The sequence below is a fragment of the Mustela erminea genome, chromosome 3 (assembly GCF_009829155.1).
Source record: "Mustela erminea isolate mMusErm1 chromosome 3, mMusErm1.Pri, whole genome shotgun sequence".
NCBI classification, from domain to species: domain Eukaryota; kingdom Metazoa; phylum Chordata; class Mammalia; order Carnivora; family Mustelidae; genus Mustela; species Mustela erminea.
The window spans coordinates 153730656-153742326 of record NC_045616.1 but is presented as its reverse complement, the minus strand read 5'-3'; positions in this window follow the sequence as shown (position 1 = coordinate 153742326).

Below are 11671 nucleotides of genomic sequence, written 5' to 3'. Positions count from 1 at the left end.
CCTTCTGAAGAAGCAAAATTATGCTACAAACTTGACCCAGAAGGAAAAAAAAGAATTCCTATGACATGACCTCTTTCCATTTTTTCAAAACTTGTTTTGTTTTCTAGAATTTTACAGATTTTAACTCAGGGTGGACATAAAACATTAATATCAAAGTTGCATTCTCAGTGGTAAAAGAAAACTTTGCTTCACTACCTCATTGGCTCTGGCATATTGTTGCACAATTCAAAGTTAAAGACGCTATCTAAAATCCAGGCAGCAATTTTATTACAACTGCCTTTTCAAAGTTCACAGAAGGCTGCAATCATAAATGTCATTTTCATTAGAATAATGTGAAAGGTTACATGCCACACAGAATAAAACAAGGCTTGACTGCCGTTTACCACTCTTTTCAAAATTCTCAGGGTGAAGAGCTGTCCCCCAGGCCCCAGAGCCACAATACCTCACAGGCAAACCAGGCTGAGACATAAAAGAAAGCTCTCATGGGCAGAAAACACAGTGTCTCAGCAGCAGAAATACCACAGAAGTAAATATTCTCTCAATTTAAACAACAACAAAAAACTTACCCAATCCTCAACTTTATCCCTGGAAAGACATCTCCAAATCTGCAATGCCTTTTTAGCCAAACAGTATTTCAGAAAGCAAGAGCTGTCTTTTTGGAACACACAAGGTCATTTAAGACCACAGAAAAAGACCACTGCAGGGAGGAAGAAGTATGTGGGTGTGTGGGCCTGTGAATGTGTGCACACTCGGGTGTGTGTTGTGCATTTATGAGGATTCCTGACAAATTTCAACAATTCTAAAATGTCACACGAGTTTAATTTCTTGTTTATCCTTTTAAAATACAGATACTCTGGGGGCACCTGGGTAGAGACTTGGTTAAGTTGCTTAAGCATCTGCCTCAGTTGGTTAAGTGTCTGCCTTCAGCTCAGGTCATGATCTCAGGGTCCTGGGACCAAGCCTGGCATCTGGCTTACTGCTCAGTAGGGAGTCTGCGCCAATCTCTCTCTCTCCCCCTCTGCCCCTCCCCAATGCTCATTCTCTCCCTCTCTTTCAAATAAATAAAACCTTTTTTAAAAAATGCAGATACTCTGTACCAAGATTCCAGAGCAAAATAAAACTTCCTGTAGCAGAACCAAAGTAAGTGAACAATGCTAGAGGGCATCATTAGGATGCTAGCTGAGAAGCTGGGCTTCGCAAGTAATGGCACGTGATCACTATATCCTTTTATACGGGTATTCTATAAGATACTTCAAACAGCTGACTGATTTAAAGTATAAATCTAAAAAATTTTTAAGAGAAATAATGGAAACAGAGTGACCTACCAAAAAAAAAAAAAATACAAAATTATTTGTATTGCAAGACCCTTGCAAATGATGGCCAATGTATATTTAGATGCTTCCATCTCAAGGCTGCTCCTCTCTCTGGTTTTGTGTCTCCAGTACCTGCATGCTACATCTTTTAACTTTATTTGGACCTAGTTCACACGCTGCCTACTCAGAGAGCTCATCTAGGACCCTCTACCAAAAGAGAACATACATACCTCTCGGGTAGTGGTTGACCTATATGTCAACAGGGTGAGGCTTTGGTGACCAGTTGTTTGATCAAACATTAGTCTAGATGCCGCTGTGAAGGGGTTTTATAGGTAGGATTAACGTCTACAGTCAGGTGACTTTAAGATTACCCTCCTTATTGTGGGTGGGTCTCATCCAAGGAGTAGAAGGCTTTAAGAGCAAAGCTGAGGTGTCCCAAAGAAGAACAAATGTCTGCTTCAAAAGCATAACACAGAAACCCTGCCTGAGTTTCCAGCCTGCCCACGTGCCCTACGAATTTTGGACTTAAGACTATAACCTCAACTCCTCCCTGAGTTTCAGACTTGCCTGCCTCCATGAGCCAATTCCTTAAAATAAATCTCATACATTGATGGTCTGTAGGCCTCCATCTCCTTTCTCCACTTCATCATTCTTCTTGACAATTGTCAACACGAGCTAAGACACCTATGTATTTGTTAGGTTTTTAGTAGTATCTAGAACAATGGCTGGGACTTGACAGGCACTCTGCACACGTTTATGGAATGCATCAATGGTGTGCTGAATTTTAACAGTCACTGTTTTACATGCTTTGCATGGAATAATTCATTTAGTGCTTCCAGTATCCATGTTGATGGCTGAGGTTGATGTTGTTTTGCTCCCATTTGCAGATGCTGACATTGCAACACGGAGAAGTAAAGAGACTCCCCTAAATCCTGCAGCTGATACGAAGTGGAGCTGGCCACTGAAACCAGGCAGCTGGGCCCCGGAGTCCAGGGTCTAAAACCCTGCATTTGAAAACCTCTCATGGGACTTTTCAGCTCTAAGAAGATATCATTTGGAGGGGGGAAATCTTCTTTTAGATGTTACGATAAAATTAAAATACACAATACACCTATAATCTTGTGATGCTGTGTAATCTAGGGGAATGTTACCAATCACTCTGTTAGACTAGAAACGGAATTTTTAATCTAAAGAAGAAAAAGAGAAAGAAAGAGAACACTGAGAATCATCAGCTGTTCCACAGACTTCAGTAAAAATAGATTTCAAAAAATTCAAGTAGAGCAAATTGGTCCGCTGAAAAGACTTTAAAAGGAAACACAGCTGAAAGACCATGGGAGACATTTGAAAATGAAACTACTTTTATAACATCACAAATACCCTAGTGAGAAAGAAACCAAAAAGGTAGTGCGGGAAAACAGGGAGGAGGCAGAAGCACAGAGTCGAGTGGGCCCCAGAATATGAAGCATGCTGGAAAAAACAGCCACAACGAGGTTCCCTCAGGCCACACCCCCACCGGGTCTTACAGCCCAGATCCCAGTTCTTAGTCTCCAAGCCTGGCTCAAAATTCACCAAGAGTTTTTGGGACTCTGCCCCACCTAGAGGTCCAAGAGTCAATAAAATGAGATCCTTATAAAGTGCCGGGAGTAGAGCAAAACTCAGTCATTACAGCAATAATCACTACCGTGTAAGTCCCTGATAAGACAGCATCTGAGTTTTTTGGTAAGCATCCTGCAGAGGAAAGGGCTATGCCTGGGAAACAGTCAGCCATATATAGTTCCCCTTTGGGGTACTGGGTCTTGACTTCAGTAAGATGTTTGACAAAAATTGCATGCATGGCTGCATGGGCAATATAAAAAATAAATGCACTTGCTTCTCAGATGGTTAGTTAGCCCAATAGCTGATTAAGTGGTAGATTACAAACACTGTGGACTGTATATGACAAGCGGATGCTGAGTCCCCGTGATGCTGGAGCTGTAAACCTCAGGCACAAGCCTGCTGTGGGATTGCCAATTTCTGATCCGAAAGCAGCCATCTTTCTCTACTAATAATAGCTGCTCACTCTGAATGTTTCCCCACTCCTCCTGAGCTTCTACTTTTCTCTGAGACTGGTAGAAAGTGGAGGGGAGCCAGGCTCTGTGGTAAAGGTGAGGTTGCATGTGTGGAGCACATCTACTTCCGAACGATGTCCAGTTACAGAGATCCAGGATGTCAGACCCGGTTTTCTTGTTGATGTAATATTTGATGTTGGCAAATTAGCCCAAGACCATCAAGTAGCACTGCCCATGAAATCTTCTGACCTTGATGGTCTACACAGTACCATGGTATGGCCAATGCCTTACCCCTAGCAAAGAGTCCACCTCACAGCTTTCATATGGAGTCTTTTTGTCTTTTGGGAGAGCCAGTGGAAGCTGCCTGGACATCCAGACCTGCCCTAGCTTATCTGCTGCATGGGAAACCTAGAAGTCTCGTTCCCACAGAAAACAGGGAGGAGATGGGACTCAGGACATGGCCAAGATCATCTCCTAACCAGCTCTGCCACTCTACCATCTTCTACAGGACATCCCTAATGCCACTGGAGCTCGTCTAGAGGTACTGCCACTGAAACGTCATCAGGTGAAGTCAGACCTGAGGCCCCAAGTTCGGAAACACCACAGTCTTTAGGGGAAAAATGTCCAATGGCTCCTTCCTTGTGGAGAGAGAAAAATGGGAACTTCCCCCACTGGAATACTCTCTGAACACCCTCCATAACACTCTCTATCTAAAGGCCTCTCCTTTTCTTTCCTTATTTCTTTATTATTTTTGTTTTTATTTTATTGTGATAAGAAGAGTTAACATGAGATCTACCTTCTTAGATTTTTAGGTGCAGAATACAATACTGTTAACTACAGGTACAATATCATAAAACATGGTACTAGCACTTATTCATCTTGTGTGACTGAAATTTTATACCCACTGATTAGCAACTCCTCATTTCCCCTCCTCTCAGCCCCTGGCAACCACATTCTGCTCTCCTTGGAGGTGAGGCTGCCCACTTGTTCAGCAGTGCTCGGTCAGGTTAGTAGGGTCTCCTTGGAGCCCAAACATTCACAGTCGGGACAAGAGTGGTCAGGGGCAGTGTTTAACGTCTCAAGTTGTTGCTACAAAAAACTCTTTATAGCACTGTATTACACAGCTTAATGTAAGTCAGTGCATAATGTGGCTGCCTGTTCGTTGCCTATTGTAAAAATACTAGCATGCTTACAATCTTCAGGGCTTTTCCCCTCCCTGACCAGCATCCCTCACTGTTTTGTGCATGCCATAAATGCCCATCCCTTGAAGAGTTCCAGAAAGCAGAGACAAGTTCTGGATTAGATTCTATCAGGAAGGCTAGGTGGAAGCAATTTGGTGATTGGATGTTGGTCAGTTTCACCTAGGGCTGCCCACCACTCTTAAAGCCAGAGGGCAAAACCCCCATTCTGTAATAGACGCCCCATGGTCCCTCTGATTTGCACTTTCCCACCTTGTAAAAAACTAAATAAACCTAACCTGGTTTGACTTAGGTGTATTCCGGTTAACTTTGGCTGAAGAGGAAAGAAAAGAGACACCGCTGATAGAGGTGTACTGATTGGAAAGTCTTTAGTCTTAATTATCAACGTGCCTGTTGATTCCTCTGAGGAACTTGTTTCCCTGCAGATGTGGACTTAGTAGGATGGGAGTGGTACCCGAGGTTCTGTGTTTCTAACAAATTCCAGTGATGTCCATCCTGCCGTTCCAATGTACACACTTGGAGTAGCAAGCCTCTGGTCCACTGGCTCTCAAATACATAGGCTGTCCAGTTCAATAACCTGGAGAGCTGTTAAGAAAACCCTGAAGCTTGAGTTTTACCCCCAGGGATGATTCCAATATGAAGTAATGTCTAAGAAATAAAGTTTGCTATTCAATGGAGAAAGACAGATGGCACAGAAGAGTTAAATTAGCAATTTCAAGGGAAACCATACTAATGAGCCAGGTTATGTCAAGACAGAGAGAGACAAAACAAGGAGAGAAAACACGCAGAACTGAAAAAATAGTTCGCATTCCTGGAATCACAAAAGCAAGTAAGATGAGCCAAGAATAGGGGACACTAACGAAGTAAGGTTACAGCCCTAGAGCAGTTTAGGGTATATTTACTCCATTCTATGTTACCCTGATTACAGGGCTCTTATCTTAGGATAATGATATTATAATAAGGAATCTACATGTAAATCGAAGAAGCAGTAATTAGAGACAAAGTTCTAATCATCTACTCAGCTATACCAGGGAGAAAGGTCAGGAAGGACAATGGAGGTTTTGAGCCACAGAAAAAAGGGAAGACATAAAGAACATAAATTATGTATAAGGGCCCAGGAGTCTGTGTTCTTCGAGAGCTTCTGGGTTCTGCTGACCTACAGTTTCTCCCACTTCCTGAGGTCAAATAAATATATGCAATAAATTATGTAGTTGCGAGGCTCATCTTTCTGCTCTTCAGTTACCACTCCTGGAAAGCAAAAGGCATGCGCCTACTCTCTGGTGCCCAGCAGAAGTCAGCTTCTTACTGCCTCAGTCCTTACACTCACCCGGAATGTTGGGCTTGACCAGAGCTGGGCTCTGAATCAAAAGTCAAGAGAACTATTAGGAAACATAATAAGGAATCCCCAGTGCCACGTACCCTGGCCTGGTTACACCTACTCATCATGAAAGAGTGCAGTGGCTGGAGGGTTTCACCACCAGCACCATCTGCAAAAGACAACTAACTGCCTTTGGGAGGAGATACCCATGCAGGAGCCCCAGAGTAAATCTGTCCCTCTTCAAGGAAGCTGTGTTTTGAATTGGGCCCTTCCAAACATACATTCTAATTACTGTAAAGATGTAACCTTTGCTGATAAATGAGCTGACTGAAATAGATGGAGAAATCTCTCATGTCTAATATCAGATTCTGATAGATATGGATAGTAATATCCACTATCACTACTGCCATCACTTTCCCTTTCCTGGGACCTTTGCGGGTCTTAAGTTTTGCCTTCCCCTTATGCAACACAACAAATACAAAAAAGTTTAGGAGACAGTTGCCTTCCAATGTCAAAGGCCCTCACTAGCTCTCAGACTAAAGCGGAATTCAGCTAAATGCTTTGCAAAGGACCTCAGCCATGTAAGGGAAATTAAAGGTGGCATATTTACTCTAACACTGTTCTGTTCCCCAATTCTCATTTTCTCTACTGATTATGTACATAATCCCAAGAATAATTCCCTTAGCACAAAGATCATCTTCTGATCATGGCTGCCAAGATCACAGCTTATTTGTCTTGAATGATGCTTTGGAGACTGATAGGATGGTAAGACCAGCCTCATGGGAGGCACAGACCGTGATCACCTGTGGCTTCAAGTTCCAGAACACCCAGATTTTTCAGCTTCTTCTGGTTGATCCCTTACATTTCATTCTGGAGTGATGGTCCTTCCATCACCTGGAAGCTCACATTAGTGCTGCACCCCTATTATGAATTAAATCCTAGAGCACATGTTTTGATTTCTAGATGAGGAAAGGGAGAACGGTGAGGAGGTGGAGGTACGTGGGGGACACAGAAGAATGATTTTTCCCTCTCGCAGACCACCCAACTCCAGATGCTACCTTTTGCTCCATACACCTTTCTCCCCTGGGGTCCCTCTCCCATTCCTAGCCAGGTAAGAACCAAGCAGAGGCAGCAGCAGAGACCCTCCACTCCCTGGGAGGAATGCACCCAAGAGAATTGCCAGAGGCCACAATGGTGACAGATGCAGCTCATCCTCCCAGTCCTCCCAAAGGACAATCATTCAGAGTGCGCTGATTTGTTCTTCCTTCCTCTCATCAGTCTTTGCTGCTTGTACTTACTGAGAACAGGAAAAGCCTTCTGAGCGTAATGAGAAGTGAAAGTCTCAGCAGCATCTGCTCCTCAGCTCCCTCATTACTCCTCTCCCACCGTTCTGCCCGCAACGTGCTCACCTGCCATGCCTGCTCCCCCTCCCCACTCACCTTGCCCCCCTCACCACGCCCTTCCAAAGGAGAACCACTAAAAATAGCAACCATTGTAAAACAAGGTTTTCCATGTTGTACCAGATAAATATCCATCTCAGAGTGGGGAAACCATTTCCATGCATAGAAATAAAGAAAGAGAACATAAAGTAAAGGATTGATGGGCTTGATGACATAAAAATTTTAAATGTTTATGCAACAAAAGCTGCCAAAAGCAAGATCTGAAAAGCACAAGCTAGGAGGAAATTGGTACGCTATAAATAACAGACAATGGGGGGCATTTTCCTAATATATAAAATGCTCTTCCATAAACAGATGAATATTCCAGTAGGAAGCTTGGCCAAATGTGAAAAACTGATGCACAAAAAAAAAGATATACATGGACAATGGAACTATTTCTTAGAGTTCAACTTACGTACATATTAAAGAAAGGGACTATAAACATGAGTGTCATTCTTAACGTACCGTATAAGCAATTACTTTTATAATTCAGTATAATACTCAGTATTAATGAAGTTATGGATTTTATATGCTGATGGCAGTAGTGTAACTTGCTACATTCTTCCTTTTTTTTAATTTATTTTATTTTTTCAGTGCTCCAAAATTCATTGTTTATGCACCTCGCCCAGTGCCCCATGCAATCCGTGCCCTCCGTAATACCCACCATCCCCCCATTCCCTCCCGCCCCTCCAAAACCCTCAGTTTGTTTCTCAGAGTCCACAGTCTCTCATGGTTTGTCTCCCCCTCTGATTTCCTCCAATTCGCTTTTCCTTTCCTTCTCCTAATGTCCTCCAGGTTATTCCTGACATTCTTTTTTTTTTATTTTAAGATTTTATTTATTTGACAGAGAGAGATCACAAGTAGGCAGAGGCAGGCAGAGAGAGAGGAGGAAGCAGGCTCCCCGCCGAGCAGAGAGCCTGATGCGGGACTCGATCCCAAGACCCTGAGATCATGACCTGAGCCGAAGGCAGAGGCTTACCCCACGGAGCCACCCCGGCGCCCGCTCCTGACATTCTCCTTAATAGGAAATACGCCGATATTCATTAAGATCCCTGAAAAATATTTTTAATGTTTATCTTCCTAATTCTACTACTAGTGATTTACTGTGAGGAAATTATCAAAGATAAACAATTATCTATTAAAAAAGATTTTTTCATAGGATTATTTACAAAGAAGAAAAATAAGAAACAACTTATAGGTGGAACGGCCTATATCTCAAGCATAAATATGATGAAATATCTAGGAAGCAATATTTGTCCTCCATGAAAATTTAGGTTTTAAAACAATGTTTGATGACATGGATATTCACATTATAAAGGAGGACTTAAAAAGTTATAAATAGTATGGACCATAAACGTGTGTGTGTGTGTGTGTAGTGCTGCGGTGATCCAAGAGTGGTGTGACCAAATTTAAAGTTTCTCCAAGGAGCTTTTTCTTCTGTAATTTCCCAATCTGTAATAAATATGTATTTCATTTATAAATATTCTCAGAAAAAATAAATAACATTTTAAAAAATGTATATGTGCTTTTAATTGATCAAAATATCATTCTCCATTTATGGCAGAACAGATTATTTAATCAACTATCTACCACATTCATGTCAAAATGCCCATCAAAGATGCTTCAACCCTGGAGGAAGAGATAATTCTGCCTAATGAACCCAGCAAATGCTACACCCACTGCATGTGGTCACACCAGCTGATAACTCTTGCAATAATGTTTGGAGCAGTGAATGGCCTCCAGAAAATGAATGTAGGCTGTCCAATATGCAAATTAAGGCCTATAAATATTATAAAGATCTCAAATATTTTTAGAACAATGTTTATTTAAAATCAAGTTTTAACTATCAAGCTTTCAATATATGACAAAGTAAAAAAAAAAAAAAGGCAAGACTTAGTGCACTGAATTCAATGTAACTGAATTGTGATGTATTTGTATTTCTTCCTCTTCATCTAGAATTCTTTGCCTACAATGATCAGTGGTTTAGAGACTCAAATATAGTGCGGAAGTAGACTGTTGGGAGAGGGGCTGTGTACAGGGAGCAGCTCTAAACACCATTGGGCCATGCTCAAACATGGCATTCTTCTATATGGTGATAACTGAAAAATAGAAAATAGAAAATAATTCCACATCTGGTGTTAGTACGTTTCCACACAGAATTCCCAGTCAGATGTCATTTAAAATATAATCTCCCAACTGGCCTAATTTAATCCAGGTTTCCTCTCGTTCTTTGTTCTTTTGAGTAATAGCAGTCCCTTTGCAGTTTGTCTTTTACGGTAAGCTGCATCTTTTCCAAAGTGCACTGGTGCATGGCTCCCCAAAATGTGTTAATCCTGGGGAGATTTACCTTTCTCTCCTAGAGCCTTCTCTAAATCACCACCCTGCTTCTGGTGTTTATCATTTTAATGAGGAACCTTGGAGAGCATCTAGTCAAAACAGACTTTCAGTTAGCACTTTTAAAAAAGTTAATGCCAATTTACTGATCCTTCAATATTTAAGGATATTTCACTAAAAAAGGTTTCTTGAGTCATTTCTAAAACTGATGAAGGGCTCTGATTTTTGTCTTACACTGACAATAAAAAACTTGATTTAGTCTGATAACCACCTCTCCAGGATCCAATTTCTCTTTCCCTGAAAGAGAAAAAATAGTGGGGAGAGAGAGAGAGAGAGAGAGAGAGAGAGAGTGTGTGTGTGTGTGTGTGTGTGTGTGTTTTGTGCGTCCTCTGTATGTACTGTATGTCGTGTGTTATGTGTGTGTTCTGCGTTCATTGTATTGAATATAGCCTAGGATCACTTAGCAGTGATCGCTTCTGGACAATGAGATGATGGGTTATTTTAAAATAATATACTTTTCACAAATACATGAAGTGTTTAAGGAACTAAATAAGGAAAAAAACCTCTAGTTTTGCATAATCTACCCTAGATCATAGGCCCTTTATATTGCTGATATTCAATATTTTCATAAAAAACACAAAAATATTTGTTTTTTAGAAGGTTTAAATATCTATGAATTGGTAAAATAATAGTTTATATACAGTTTTTATTACCAAAAAACAATACAATTTTGTAATTGGGGTTGTGAACTAGTTCCTGCATATGTGGGTAAGAATTCTGAATATTTAATCAAAAAGTAAAAACCCATGTAGGTGGACTGAAATTAAAAAAGAGAAGGCAAGTAATTTTACACATTGTCCAGAAAGAACAATGAAGTGTATTTGCTTTTCTCTTTTTCTCTTTCGTATCCCTGGTATAAATTTATAGAAAATCATTTCAAAGTAAAATCTGAAAAAGAAACATGTGGGGGCTTTGGAATATGAATAATAATTAAATAATAATTCATATTCAAGGAGCTTTGGTCAGTTATACCCTTCTTTCTTACAAGTTATAAGCCAATTTAAAATGAAGACAGAATAAGCAGGAAGATAAAAAAAAAATATTACCAATATTGCTGATAAAGCCGATATTGGATAATGTGTCCTATGTCTAGCATAAGTAACTTTCTAATGCTGCATCCCGACAGTGGGATGGCTCATATCTGAACCACTGAAGTTTCAGAACGGAAGGTCCCCAGGCCTGAACTACAGGGACGGGGCCTCCCAGCTAAGCTAACTCATGGCTGCAAATGATGGAAAACATTTGATATCAGTAGACAGGCCAACTCTCAAGAGGAAAGGGAGATGAAGCAGCAATAACCTCCGTGCCCTAAAACTCCCCACGCAGGTACACTTAAGGGGAGGAACAAGCGAGGGTAGGGAGATGTGAATATATACATGAAATTATATAGCAGGGATTAATAAATACCTCCTACCAGTTAGAGAACATACTTTGTTTAGTACCCTGGGACCACTGGTGATTACAATATTCCTCACCCATGAATTTCTCATCTAGCTAAATCTGAACCATTTAATAATGCACATACATGGTTGAGAAACCATTCTAAAATGTGACTCATCCTTTCCTGCGTTCTTAAATGGAGTTTGGCAAGCATGATAGGACATTCTTCTGTTTTAAATCCACACTCCCTCAGCATCTGCCTCCATACTCAGACACCTGGGAACTTCAGGCCCGCGGTTCTTGTGACTATACAGGAAGGTCCACCCATCGTGATGGATTGGGTTGGCCAATGGAGAAACCTCCAAGTCATCTCTACCTAGAACCCAGAGAGGTATGTAGAACCAAGTCTCCTAGAGGCTATTCCTTAGGGTCCAGCCCAACCTAACCATAGTTTTCTACCTTCTGTTCCCCTTGCAGAAGAAAAACCCAGCCCCAGATTGGGGTCCCTACCTAATAGCACTAATTAAAAGAAAGAGTAGGAGATGACAGCCCCCACCAAAAAATTTATCCCCAATAAAGT